Below are 15146 nucleotides of genomic sequence, written 5' to 3' on the forward strand. Positions count from 1 at the left end.
AGAAGCAATTGTTCAATTTGTCTACAGGACCATATCAGGGGGAAAAGGAGTTACACATTTGTCATATTAAAAGACCGTCAATGGAATATATGGACATGCCAAGTCCTCTAGAGCCCAAGACACTCCTAGTGATTTTGGCTTCATATATCTATGAGTCCTGAATAGTGGCAAACCCACTTCTATTACATCAGAATTTCCTAGTCGGATATATGGAATTATAATCTTCTGAATCAGACAACTCTTTTAAATTAAGTTGCCATGTATGAACACTACTAATTTATAGTACTTGTCTTTTTATATGTGGCAGAGGGACCTTTGGGCTCTCCTAGACTCCAGAACTTAGGTGCGCCATAACTTCTAAACTTCTTATAGGTGGGTGGTAAAATTTATGGGTAGATTGTGGTATGAATTGGTAACGATAATAGCTCGAATTTGAATTGACCTATGGGAACTTCTGGAACCTCTACAGTGGATAAGCTGTAAAGTATGTTCAAAAGTACAAATAAAAATATAGTAAACAGCGCAATCATATTCTGAAGCTTTACATATATTATCATTATCCCCACTGCGGCTCACAATCTAAATCCCATACCAGTATGTCTTTGGACTGTGGGAGGAAACTGAAGAACCCAGAGGAAACCCACGCAAACACGGGGTGAACATACAAACTCCTTGCAGATGTTGTCCTTGGTGGGATTTGAACCCAGGACCCCAGCGCTGCAAAGCAACAGTGCTAACAACTGAGACACCACGTTGGATGGCAAATAGTCATTTCTAGATGTTTATTTCCTTCATGGTGTTATAACATGAGAAAAAAAAAATTCTGCGAGTTGGATATTGAGGAGTTATTATTAGGGCTCATGTACATGACAGTAATAATCGGATGAGTGCTATCCGTCATTTTGACGGCTCACACTCATCCCCACCTTATTTTACGGGGCAGTGCACGTCCTATTTGTTCCTTGGACTGAGTCGTACGGAAAGAAAAAAATTGCACAATACACGATTTGCCTCCGATAATTGTATGTCACTCGCCAATTCAGGTCTACGGGTCCGTAGGAAAAAAAAAAAATGGGACTGCACTCGGATGACATCAATATAGAGAAGATGGAGAAACTTTTTTATTTTCTCTCCACCCCCGAGAAAATTGGATCACATTCTGGTCAACCTCTGATCAGAGTGTGATTAACATTATGAAATCGATTTTCTCGGATGTGGAGAAAATGGTTAACTGCTCCTGCCCTTAGTATAGGCTATCAGGATCAGATTGGTGAGGGTTTATCCTTATCTATCAGCTGATTGAAGGAAGGGGTTGGGGCACTCCAGTCATATCCCATATATTGTTTGGTACTGTGACCCTCAAGTCATATCCTCTACAAGTGTTCCACAACTCCAGTCCGCAAGAGCCACCAACAGGTCATGTTTTCAAGATTTCTTTAGTATTGCCCAGATGATAACTCCATCGTCTGTACAATACTAAGGAAATCCTGAAAACACGACCGGTTGGTGGATCTTGAGAACTGGAGTTGGGGAACACTAATAGAGGATATGACTTGAGGGTCATAGTACCAAACAATATATGTGATATGACTGGAGTGCCCTTGAGGACTGGTGTTGGGGAACATTGTTCTACAATATTTACTAGGCGTAGCGCTAAAGTTTAGGTAGTGGCTGTACCTGGTATTGCAGCTTACTTACTTCCTGTCCATTCGGGTGAATGGCACCGTTCTATACCTGGGAGACTATGAAGGGGGATACACGCAAGGGCTTTATCGTTTTCCAGGCACATCTTCATACATTTTATAGTGGCTGTGCCTTTGTACCAGTCGTGCCTGGCAAACAAGAAGGGGAATGTGGAACTTAGAGAAACACCATGTTCCTTGCCATCAGCAAATTGAGGTCCTTAGCGTCAAACCTCCATAACCCATCGATGACCTATCCAGGAAACAGGTCGTCAATATAAAACTCACTGAAAGCTCCTTTGAGTAAATAAAGAAAAGCAGAGAAGCATCTGAGGGATTCCTGCCTTAACCTACTTCTCCGCAAAATGCGTAAAACATTATTGGAAAAGATTCTTTAATTATTAGTCATAGACATGACATTGCATCCGCTCGGCTCCTGATAGAAACCTCTGCACTCACAGAAATGGATCACGCCAGAGATAAAACATACGCATGAGCAGCACAGCATCAAAGCCTAATTACATTTATGTAACATACAGGATGACGACGTTCCTGTGTACGGAAGAGCAATTATTATATCAGTTGCCTTGACATTAAACAAACAAGCTGATATGAATTTCACATGTAAGCATATAAACAGACTGAAGGCAGATTACCACTACAGGCGCTGCAGACAGAGGAAAAAGGGGGACACATTGTTTTCTTTTGCTTTTTTATTTTTTTTTTTTCTTTGAGAAAAAGGAGATCCTTACATCAGACTATCCTGACTATTTAGGCACAGAAGGATTATGGATTTAACCAGGGAATACACAGGAAAATTGTAATAGGAATCTGTCTAAAATAATCCATTGTGATTTCTGGATAAATGTCTCCGCATCATATTTTACTAAGTATGACAAATGGAATGTTAATATCCTCATGCATTTCTCCAGTACCATCCATTATATGAATATATTTTTTTAATGGAAAAATTATACATACATATACACACACCCCTTGTTGTCTCCTTTGGGAATATGGATGACTACATATTATTACATGTATGGGAATTCAGAATTGAAGCTCATTTTTAAGATTTTAATATATATATATATATATATATATATATATATATATATATATATATATATGTATATGTATATATATATATATATATATATATATATATATATATATATATATATATATATATACATATATATATATACGCAGTACAGACCAAGAGTTTGAACACACCTTCTCATTTAAAGATTTTTCTGTATTTTCATGACTTTGAAAATTGTACATTCACACTGAAGGCATCAAAACTATGAATTAACACATGTGGAATTATATACTTAACAAAAAAGTGTGAAACAACTGAAAATATGTCTTATATTCTAGGTTCTTCAAAGTAGCCACCTTTTGCTTTGATGACTGCTTTGCACACTCTTGGCATTCTCTTGATGAGCTTCAAGAGGTAGTCACCGGAAATGATTTTCACTTCACAGGTGTGCCCTGTCAGGTTTAATAAGTGGGATTTCTTGCCTTATAAATGGGGTTGGGACCATCAGTTGTGTTGTGCAGAAGTCTGGTGGATACACAGCTGATAGTCCTACTGAATAGACTGTTAGAATTTGTATTATGGCAAGAAAAAAGCAGCTAAGTAAAGAAAAACGAGTGGCCATAATTACTTTAAGAAATGAAGGTCAGTCAGTCCGAAAAATTGGGAAAACTTTGAAAGTGTCCCCAAGTGCAGTTGCAAAAACCATCAAGCACTACAAAGAAACTGGCTCACATGAGGACCGCCCCAGGAAAGGAAGACCAAGAGTCACCTCTGCTTCTGAGGATAAGTTTATCCGAGTCACCAGCCTCAGAAATCGCAGGTTAACAGCAGCTCAGATTAGAGACCAGGTCAATGCCACACACAGTTCTAGCAGCAGACACATCTCTTCAACAACTGTTAAGAGGAGACTTTGTGCAGCAGGCCTTCATGGTAAAATAGCTGCTAGGAAACCACTGCTAAGGACAGGCAACAAGCAGAGGAAACTTGTTTGGGCTAAAGAACACAAGGAATGGACATCAGACCAGTGGAAATCTGTGCTTTGGTCTGATGAGTCCAAATTTGAGATCTTTGGTTCCAACCACCGTGTCTTTGTGCGACGCAGAAAAGGTGAACGGATGGACTCTACATGCCTGGTTCCCACCGTGAAGCAAGGAGGAGAAGGTGTGATGGTGTGGGGGTGCTTTGCTGGTGACACTGTTGGGGATTTATTCAAAATTGAAGGCATACTGAACCAGCATGGCTACCACAGCATCTTGCAGCGGCATGCTATTCCATCCGGTTTGCGTTTAGTTGGACCATCATTTATTTTTCAACAGGACAATGACCCTAAACACACCTCCAGGTGGTGTAAGGGCTATTTGACCAAGAAGGAGAGTGATGGGGTGCTACGCCAGATGACCTGGCCTCCACAGTCACCAGACCTGAACCCAGTCGAGATGGTTTGGGGTGAGCTGGACCGCAGAGTGAAGGCAAAAGGGCCAACAAGTGCTAAGCATCTCTGGGAACTCCTTCAAGATTGTTGGAAGACCATTTCCGGTGACTACCTCTTGAAGCTCATCAAGAAAATGCCATGAGTGAGCAAAGCAGTCATCAAAGCAAAAGGTGGCTACTTTGAACAACCTAGAATATAAGACATATTTTCAATTGTTTCACACTTTTTTGTTAAGTATATAATTCCACATGTGTTAATTCATAGTTTTGATGTCTTCAGTGTGAATGTACAATTTACATAGTCATGAAAATACAGAAAAATATTTAAATGAGAAGGTGTGTCCAAACTTTTGGTCTGTACTGTATATATACATATATATGTATATTTATATTTATTAGTACAAAAAGCAGAGAGCACACTATGGGAATATCATGGCCTCAAGTCATCTGTAGTGCCGGCGTCCCTGCCCTCTGCTAGGCAGGGACGCTGCTCCTCTCACCGCTCTGCTCCGTGCCCGGCTTCCTCCCCCCGCTCTGCTGTCAGCGCGCGCTCCGTCCCGGCGTCCTCCTCCTGCTCTGCTCTCAGCGCGCGCTCCTTCCCGGCCCCTGTGCTTAGGGCGCGCGCGCGCGCGCTCCCCTCCTCTTAAAGGGGCCGCGCGCGCCGCCCTAAAGAGTCCCCGGCCAATGGCCGGAGGACTTCATCATATATAAGGCACCTCCTCCAAAATGGAGGTGCCCGAGCAATGTTGTTTGCACCTGTGTCTCACCTGTGCTTCAGCCCTCAGGTCCCGTTGCCAGTTACCTGCCAGTTTCCTGCTAGTTACCTGCCAGTACCTGCCAGTTACCTGCCTGATTCCTGCCTGAATACTTGTTACCTGTCTGCCAGTCTGAGGTCCGACGGTCTGCCTTACTTCTCCTGTCAGTCTGTCTAAGGACCAGCCTGCCCGCTCACCTGGGAGCGCATGTCAGCTACCTGCCTGCTTGCCTGAGGTCCGACGGTCTGCCTTACTACTCCGGTCAGTCTGTCTATGGACCAGCTTGCCCGCTCACCTGGGAGCGCTTCTCCGTTATCTGCCTGCTTGCCAGCCCGGAGGCTCCGTTGTCACGTGCTGTGACCACCAGCTATCTCAGAGACTCTTGCCCGCTCACCTGGGAGCGCATCTCCGTTACCTGCCTGCTTGCCAGCCCGGAGGTCCCGTTGTCACGTGCGGTGACCATCAGCTATTCCAGAGACTCTTGCCCGCTCACCTGGGAGCGCATCTCCGTTACCTGCCTGCTTGCCAGCCCGGAGGTCCCGTTGTCACGTGCGGTGACCATCAGCTATTCCAGAGACTCTCGCTTGCTCACCTGGGAGCACACATCTACCACCTGCCTGCTAGCCTACCCGGAGGCTCTGCCATCACAGGTCGTACCTACCCCTTACCCAGAGACTGCCCTGATCACTTGCCGTAACTCCCTGTCCGTTCACCCAGAGACTGCCACCCGCTCCCTTACAAGGGCCGCCCCCTTGTATAGTAGCTCAGAGGTTCCGCCTCCCGGACCCGTTACAGTCCGCCTCCCGGACCCGTTACAGTTTGCTCGGGCCATGGAACCCGGTGGCACCCAAGCTCCCTCGCTCTCGGACCTCGCTCTTGAACTGTCCCGTCAGAGGTCCCAACAGGAGGCCATCCTGGGTCACCTGCGGAATGTTAATACTCGCCTGAACACTCTGTCTGATCCACCAACAACCTCCGCCAGTGCCATATCTTGCAATCCGGCGGCTCCGCTGCTCACTAATACTATGGTATCCTACCCCGGACCCCGGCTTTCTGCACCTCCTCGCTTCGGAGGCGACCCCGTCCAGGCTCGGGGCTTCTTGAATCAGTGCACCCTGCATTTTGAACTTTTGTCCTACCAGTTTAACTCCGACCGGGCCAAAATTGCCTTCATTATGTCCCATCTCACCGGGGAGGCCCTGGCCTGGCTGAATCCTCTATGGGAGAGAGGAGACCCCCTGGTGTCCAACTTGCCTGCTTTTCTCACGGCTTTCCGGAAAGTCTTCGACAAACCCGGACGGAAGACCTCATCTGCATCATCGTTGCTACGCCTCCGTCAGGGGAGTCTCACCGTGGGCCAATATGCCATACGGTTCCGTACCCTTGCCTCGGAGCTGGCCTGGGATAACGACGCTCTGGTTTCCGTCTTCTGGGAGGGTCTGTCCGGCCGTATTAAAGATGAACTTGCCGGTCGGGACATTCCTACCACTCTCGATGACTTAATAACTCTTGCCACCCGAATTGACCTACGGTTTCAGGAGCGTGCCAAAGAGGTCACCCGTGAGAGAAGGATTCCACGTTTAGCTCCTACTTTCCAGAAACCCGTCATTCCCTCCATCTCTCCCCAGGTACACTCTCCTGAGCCTATGCAGGTCGACCAGACCAAGATGGTCAAAACCCGTCAGGACTCACGCCGTGCCGAGGGGAGCTGCTTCTACTGTGGCAGTAAGGAGCACCGGATCCGTGCCTGCCCGGAGAGGTCGGGAAACGCCTGTGTCTAGGTTCGCTCAGAGAGGTCCACCTAGACAAGAATAAATCCTCTCCATCCCTGCTGTTGTCAGTTTCGATCATCTACGGGGAGAACCGTTATTTCGAACTAGCCCAACTTGACTCTGGAGCAGCCGGGAACCTTATTTCACAGTCCCTGGTTGAGAAATACCGCATCCCCACCAAACCTCTGGCTGTACCCTTGTCTGTCGCTGCCGTGGATGGGGGCCTCTTACCTCGCCCCATTCAACTCATCACCGAATCCATTACCCTGCAGGTGGGAATGCTGCATTCTGAAAGTATCTCCTTTCATGTTCTGCCTGGACTCTCTCACGCCCTCTTGCTAGGTCTGCCCTGGCTCCAGAGACATGCACCCGTGCTAGACTGGCAAACCGGAGAGGTCCTTCGCTGGGGACAAGACTGTCATAAGACCTGCCTGGTTCCCGTCCATCCCGTTCGTCCCTCTCCTACCCCAGCTAATCTACCTGGACTTCCGATTCCTTATTGGTCTTATGCAGATGTCTTTAATAAAAAGGAGGCAGAGACATTACCACCACATAGACCATACGACTGTCCCATCGATCTGCTACCCGGTACTACTCCTCCCCGTGGGCGTATCTATCCTTTATCCGCTGCTGAGACCCGGTCAATGTCCGAATATATTGAGGAGAATCTGGCCAGAGGATTCATCCGGAAATCTACCTCCCCGGCGGGAGCAGGCTTCTTTTTCGTCAAAAAGAAGGACGGCTCTCTCCGTCCCTGTATAGACTATAGAGGCCTAAACCTGATCACGGTGAAGAATAAGTACCCCCTTCCGCTCATTCCAGAATTATTTGATCGTCTGAGGGGGGCTAGGATCTTCACCAAACTGGACCTTCGTGGGGCGTACAACCTGGTTCGTATTCGTCAGGGGGATGAATGGAAGACGGCATTCAACACCCGGGACGGCCACTATGAATACCTGGTAATGCCCTTTGGTCTCTGTAACGCTCCTGCCGTCTTTCAAGAGTTGGTCAATGACATCTTCCGGGACCTTCTCTACTCCTGCGTAGTGGTGTACCTGGACGACATCTTGGTCTTCTCTCCGGATCTCCAGACTCACCGGAGGGACGTTCGTCAGGTCCTGCTCAGGCTAAGGCAGAACCATCTCTACGCTAAATTTGAGAAGTGCCTCTTTGAGCAGACCTCGCTTCCGTTTCTGGGCTACATTATCTCTCAGACCGGCCTTCAAATGGATCCTGAGAAACTGTCTGCCATCGAGAAATGGCCCCGACCGGAGGGGTTGAAGGCCATTCAGCGTTTCCTGGGCTTCGCCAACTACTACCGCCTCTTCATACCACACTTCTCTTCCCGGACGGCCCCAATTTCTGCGCTCACCCGTAAAGGTACTAATCCCAAAGAGTGGCCACCCGAAGCAGAGGAGGCCTTTCTTTCCCTTAAACAGGCCTTCTCTTCCGCCCCGGTGCTGCATCGCCCAGATGGCAACAAGCAGTTCTTCCTGGAAGTTGACGCCTCCTCCTCTGGAGCCGGAGCGGTACTTACTCAAAAATCATCTTCCGGGAGGATGGTAACTTGTGGCTTCTTCTCTAAACTCTTCTCCTCCTCTGAGCGCAACTATTCCATAGGAGACCGAGAGTTATTGGCCATCAAACTGGCATTGGAGGAGTGGCGTTACCTGCTCGAGGGGGCTCTTCACCCGGTAATAATTTACACTGACCACAAGAACTTGGCTTACCTCCAGCATGCCCAGAGACTTAACCCGCGCCAAGCCCGGTGGTCCTTGTTTTTTGCTCGTTTTGATTTTGTCCTTCATTTTCGCCCGGCTGACAAAAACGTCAAGGCGGATGCCTTGTCTCGATCCTTTCTGGTGTCTGATCTCGAGGAGGATCCGAAACATATCATCGATCCCGCCAGAGTAATGCAGGTGGCTCCCGTGAGTCTAAATCGTCTTCCTCCTGGTAAGACGTTCGTACCAGTACCTGATCGGGAGAAGATTCTACACTGGGGTCATTCGTCTAAACTAGCTGGCCACGCCGGTCAGAAAAAGACCCTCCAGCTTATTACCCGGCACTACTGGTGGCCTAACCTGCACAAGGATGTAATAGACTTTGTTTCTGCCTGTGTGTCCTGCGCCCGCAACAAAGTTCCGAGACACCTGCCGGCCGGCCGCCTCCTACCTCTGCCAGTACCTGCTGCCCCCTGGCAGCATATAGCGATGGACTTCATTACTGATCTGCCTGTCTCTGCCGGTTGTACGGTCATTTGGGTGGTCGCTGACCGCTTCTCCAAGATGGCTCACTTCATTCCACTGCCAGGTCTTCCGTCTGCACCCGAGCTGGCTAAAGACTTTATCCGCCACATCTTCCGTCTTCATGGCCTGCCCCGTCACATCGTGTCGGATCGTGGGGTACAGTTCACTTCCCGTTTCTGGAGAGCCACTTGTAAATTGCTGGACGTCACCCTGGACTTCTCCTCCGCTTACCACCCACAGTCTAATGGTCAAGTGGAGCGGATCAATCAGAACCTGACCAGTTACCTTCGGCACTTCGTTAATGCCCACCATTCTGACTGGGTGGATCTCCTGCCATGGGCCGAATTCTCGTACAACAATCACGAGAGCGAGTCTTCCTCCAAATCCCCGTTTTTTGTAGTCTACGGTCAGCATCCTCGGATCCCGTTTCCCGTCTCCACCTCGGCGGACAATCCGGCTGCGGAATCTCTTGTTAACAAATTTTCCTCCATATGGGAGAGTACCCGGTCCGCACTTCTTCTGTCATCCGAGCGTATGAAAAGACACGCTGACAAAAAACGTCTGGACCCTCCTCAATTCCGCCCTGGGGATAAAGTCTGGCTCTCGTCCAAATATGTCCGGCTCAAGATCCCTTCCTATAAGTTAGGGCCTCGGTTCATCGGCCCACTGGAGGTCATCAGTCAGATCAACCCGGTGGCCTATAAATTGAAACTCCCGGCCAACTTACGGATCCCTAACTCCTTCCATGTGTCTCTCCTCAAACCTGTGGTACTTAACTCTTTTTCCAAGTCTACAGGTACGCCTCCTGCTCCGGTTTCTGCTGTGGACGAGTTTGAGGTAGAGAACATTCTTGCCACCAAAAGGGTAAGAGGAAAGACCTTTTTCCTGGTAGATTGGAAGGGGTTTGGTCCTGAGGAGAGAACGTGGGAGCCCCGGGAGAACATCCATGCCCCTCTCATCCTAGCTAAATTTCTGTCTGGCATAAAAAAGGGGGGGCCTAAAGGGGGGGGTACTGTAGTGCCGGCGTCCCTGCCCTCTGCTAGGCAGGGACGCTGCTCCTCTCACCGCTCTGCTCCGTGCCCGGCTTCCTCCCCCTGCTCTGCTGTCAGCGCGCGCTCCGTCCCGGCGTCCTCCTCCTGCTCTGCTCTCAGCGCGCGCTCCTTCCCGGCCCCTGTGCTTAGGGCGCGCGCGCGCGCGCGCGCTCCCCTCCTCTTAAAGGGGCCGCGCGCGCCGCCCTAAAGAGTCCCCGGCCAATGGCCGGAGGACTTCATCATATATAAGGCACCTCCTCCAAAATGGAGGTGCCCGAGCAATGTTGTTTGCACCTGTGTCTCACCTGTGCTTCAGCCCTCAGGTCCCGTTGCCAGTTACCTGCCAGTTTCCTGCTAGTTACCTGCCAGTACCTGCCAGTTACCTGCCTGATTCCTGCCTGAATACTTGTTACCTGTCTGCCAGTCTGAGGTCCGACGGTCTGCCTTACTTCTCCTGTCAGTCTGTCTAAGGACCAGCCTGCCCGCTCACCTGGGAGCGCATGTCAGCTACCTGCCTGCTTGCCTGAGGTCCGACGGTCTGCCTTACTACTCCGGTCAGTCTGTCTATGGACCAGCTTGCCCGCTCACCTGGGAGCGCTTCTCCGTTATCTGCCTGCTTGCCAGCCCGGAGGCTCCGTTGTCACGTGCTGTGACCACCAGCTATCTCAGAGACTCTTGCCCGCTCACCTGGGAGCGCATCTCCGTTACCTGCCTGCTTGCCAGCCCGGAGGTCCCGTTGTCACGTGCGGTGACCATCAGCTATTCCAGAGACTCTTGCCCGCTCACCTGGGAGCGCATCTCCGTTACCTGCCTGCTTGCCAGCCCGGAGGTCCCGTTGTCACGTGCGGTGACCATCAGCTATTCCAGAGACTCTCGCTTGCTCACCTGGGAGCACACATCTACCACCTGCCTGCTAGCCTACCCGGAGGCTCTGCCATCACAGGTCGTACCTACCCCTTACCCAGAGACTGCCCTGATCACTTGCCGTAACTCCCTGTCCGTTCACCCAGAGACTGCCACCCGCTCCCTTACAAGGGCCGCCCCCTTGTATAGTAGCTCAGAGGTTCCGCCTCCCGGACCCGTTACAGTCCGCCTCCCGGACCCGTTACATCATCAATCCTTTTGTGCCTTTTCTCCATAGTAAAGATGCCTCTAATACTGGCTTTTTTGTGGGCACCTCATTCATCATTTAATTTGTACTTTTTCAAAGTAAATTTCACTTTATTTAGTTTTATTTTTTTAGTTTCGCATTATAAGTATGGTTTTGGGTAACCAGATATTTTAGCCTAATTCAACATTTACAACTTTTGCGTCACTAAACTTTTTTTTTTTTTGGCAGAGTTGTAGAGTGCAACATATTAAAAGGATCATGCAACTTTTTATTATAAAAAAAAAAGTACAAGAAAAGCAAAAGACAAAAAAAAGTATTTTTGAATATGGGCAAAATTTATCAACCCATGTGTGTCATTTTGAAAAGTTTGGAGAAAGTTTTGCTAGTGAAAAGAAAAAACAAAAAGTGACTTAAAGAACTATGCAAACGATGAATTGGCACTTATATGTATGTACACTTTTTTTTATGTGAGATACACAAAAAAAATTATATCACAGGTAGGTACATAGTACTTACCCTTGTGACGAAGCTTTCCTTTGCTTAACCGACGTATCTCATTTTGTAAAGAGCGGAGTACAGTGTCAGTGCTACATAAGAAAGAATGATACATTACCACTCAATACAAAATAACATTTTCTCACAGTAAAATCTAAAGAGATATACATCAAATAAAAGTATTATATATAATAAATTTAAATATAACTACTGAAAATATGTTGGGTTCTTTTTTTAAGCCAGATCGAATATTTGTATACAAAATTACACCCATGCGTTCAAACTTTACAATCTTTTTCAAAGTTTTGACAGCAATATTGAGGCTTTTTGTAATATAGTAATAAAATAAAAATTGTACCTAAAGTGCTGAGAAGACCAAAGCAAAAAGCAATAAAAATTGCAATTATGAGTAAAGTATCCTCTACCTACAACCTTAGATCGACTGACATTACTGCAGATTGATTTACCGAAGAAACATAAAGAACCACTTAATTGTAAAATATTAGAATCGTCTATTTAAGGGAGTTGGATGAAATGTTATCACTTGCTAAAGCAACTTGGCGAAACCTACCGTCATACAAGGCAACAATATCATATATAATATGAGTGTAGTATTTCAAATGGCATAAATAGGCAAAACAACCCTCAATCACGCCATCCTCCCTCATTTCCTTTGCCAGTAGGGTCAACCGCATCTCCAATCCTTGTCTCTTGCCATAAAAGACAGCGTAACCATTAGGACAATTTCCATCCTTTCTTGTTTGCTACATTTGTCACATTTAGAAAGTGAAGAAGTCACAAAGACTATAGGAAAAATTCTTTGTCCAACTTGAGCCGAGTCTCATCTCTCCTCAAGCCCCATGGCAGCCCAAAAGGGCTTCATCGGTGACTTTTGTGACCTTGTCAAGAAAATAAGTTTTGGCAGACAGTCCTGTGAAAAATTGATACCCATATGGTTGTCCATTGCATTCCGTTCATATATAGATATACATTTTTCAAAGATCAATAATAATTTTAGTTTATTAAAAAAAAAAAAACACTATATAATGACCCACAGCAAACATTAATAATCCAGATATGAATGTAAATGTAAGACGAAATATTGCAGCTACAGAAAATGAAGCAAAACCGGGTGACTAGTATAATAAAAAAAGTTAAATTAAAAAAAAAAAACATCATGGTGTTTAATTGAAACTAAATTTCACACCATTTTTATTCCTAATTTTGGCACCATATCTTCTGCTTATATATAGGATGCCCAATCAGAAAAACATTGCTCCTCATAAGATAACATTACTTTTTTTTTTTCAGTTAGTTTGGCTGAAATATTAAAGATAAAAAAAAAACTCCAGTGTTATATTCTGTAGTTAGAAGATAAGTGAGACAGAAGCGTAGATATTTTATTCGTGCAGCCTTAAGGCGTGAAGAATACAACATGGTCAAAGATTTTCAAAAAATATGCATAGCAAAAAAAAAACTTAAAAAAATATGGAAAACCTTTTATGCAGGGTAAAAACTTGTCAATTTGGTTTATACTGAAAGGTATATATTTTCCACAGCCGCATAAAACAAAACTGTAAAGAGCAATTTAAACAGCGTGTAAATGTCCCCAGTATTGCTGAGCTAAGTACCTATCACCTTGCCAATCAATGGATTCGATCACAGTACACATTACAGATAAACTTTATAAAAATCTTTCCTCACTTGTAAATAATCCACAATTACAGGTTATAAAAGTTTGAAAACATTTGCTCCAAATATTATATATATATTGTGATTGTTAATAATTATTATTATTAACTTGCTCCAAATATTCAAATCTGGCCTTCAATAGTCTTACACAGAATGGCCTGACTGAAACAAAAGTTGGAAGCCAATTTCAATATATATTGTATATTTATTTACTGATCTGTTGACATCTGACTGCTGAGATCCCCAGCAATCCTAAGATTGGGGCTCTGGAGCGGTGAGGAGCCTCTGTAACCCATTTTTGAATGTAGTGAAAGTGAACATGTTCGGTCTCCATTATATTTAGCACCTATGGGACTGACGGAAAAAGCTGAGCGCTGTTGTCCCATACACAATGAATGGAGAGAGGCCGAGCATGCTCATTTTCGCTCCTTTTATAGAGGGACTCTACAGCCCCGTCCTTGGGGTTCCAGAGCCCCAATCTCAGGTTTGATTGAGGTCCCAATGGTCAGAACTCCAGCAAACAGCAAGTCACCCGGGTTAACTTGATTTTTTTGGAATTAACCCTTTAATCATACATAGGGGAAAATGAAAGTCCAAGATAATTGTGTCGTTTGTCGCCCCCTAAAAAGACCCTGATTCTATGTACAGAATATCATAAAACTGTATTACGATGATGTCTAGTGGTTGCTTCCATGTCAGGAGATGTATTGTGGTCTGGCAAAGTTGTGAGCTTTGCTGCTTTATGTCGGTCTATTATATAATGGAATTGTATTACGTCGTTTGTGGAGTTATAGTATATTTCTCCGAACAGCAAACCTTTATTAAACCATTCTGGTCATGGCGGTCTTCAGCGATTACGAGCAGGTGGGTCATTGTGAGGTGTAGCACTTCTATCTCCGCAGAAATGTGCAGGAAATGTGTACAAATGCCCAGGCCCAGCAGCAAAATGTCTTTGGCAAGGGCTCCGAACTGTTGACAGAAAAGATTTGATATGATATTGGAGGGTGTAGAAAGTAAACAGATGATTGTACCCAGGAGCACCAAGTGTCCCTGGAAAAATCCCCAACCCTTGGCAGCCGCGGAAAAGCCTTCGTCCAATCGGTACAACTTCTCGTTTCTGTTCAATCTCACTTGTTCTATTCACGATTTATCCTTTTATTTTAGATTTTCCTTCTATTTTGGCAGAAAGAAACTTAATAATTGCATTTGGACTCGGCTCAATAAATGCAAATGGCAGCAATACATGAATTATTCTTCCCAAACCTAATCCTATATTTGCTTCATCTTTATGAAACCTCGTGTGAAAATTAAATCGAAAAGTTTGATTTAGGGAATAATGATAATGAATTATGCAAGAATCTGCAATGTGACTGAAGCTCGGTACTGGCTGGAGGGTTATAGAGTCAAATCGGTGCAAAGTATTGCTGTGCTAGAAAAATGGATAGTTATTAGGGATGAGCGAGGATGCTCGGATATAGAGTTATCCGAGCATGCTCGGGTTCGGATAGAGGAGCCGGCGTACTCGAGTCAAATACTCGGGAACCCGCGGCTACATGTATCGTGGCTGGTACACTACCGCTAAACATGCGTGGAATGCCCGTGCTCGCTCATCACTAATAGTTAATAGTATTTGACACAGTCTAAAGGCTGACCGAAAAGCTCTTGGGCCGCAATGCAAATTCTGTAATTGCACCCTCTACGTACAAGTGCCATTGATAATACTGGTGTGTTCTCATGTGCCAGAGGGGCTGTTGGGCTGTCACATGACAATATTTTCTCTCATCCGAGAGAATCGGGGCGATTATGTTAATCACGCTCTCATAGTGTGATCTGATTTTTTTCAGATGAGAATAAGATGGAAGAAAAATTTCTCCATCTTCTCCATT

General features: G+C 46.0%; 1 protein-coding gene across 5 annotated transcripts in view; it reads right to left on the reverse strand.

Annotated features, from left to right (window-relative positions):
• The window catches only part of TRPS1 (transcriptional repressor GATA binding 1), a 328975-nt gene that overhangs the window by 297164 nt on the left and 16665 nt on the right, over positions 1 to 15146 (reverse strand). For 2 of the 5 annotated variants that reach the window (XM_073679793.1, XM_073679794.1), the window contains exon 2: positions 11590 to 11660. The exons of the other annotated variants lie outside the window; for them this stretch is intronic. The gene's annotated coding sequence lies outside the window, so the exon portion shown is untranslated. The remainder of the gene's footprint in view (positions 1 to 11589; positions 11661 to 15146) is intronic. 5 annotated transcript variants of the gene reach the window in all.

Source organism: Phyllobates terribilis, unplaced genomic scaffold (assembly GCF_046119375.1).
Source record: "Phyllobates terribilis strain yellow unplaced genomic scaffold, ASM4611937v1 Scaffold_4__5_contigs__length_816908805, whole genome shotgun sequence".
Taxonomy (NCBI): domain Eukaryota; kingdom Metazoa; phylum Chordata; class Amphibia; order Anura; family Dendrobatidae; genus Phyllobates; species Phyllobates terribilis.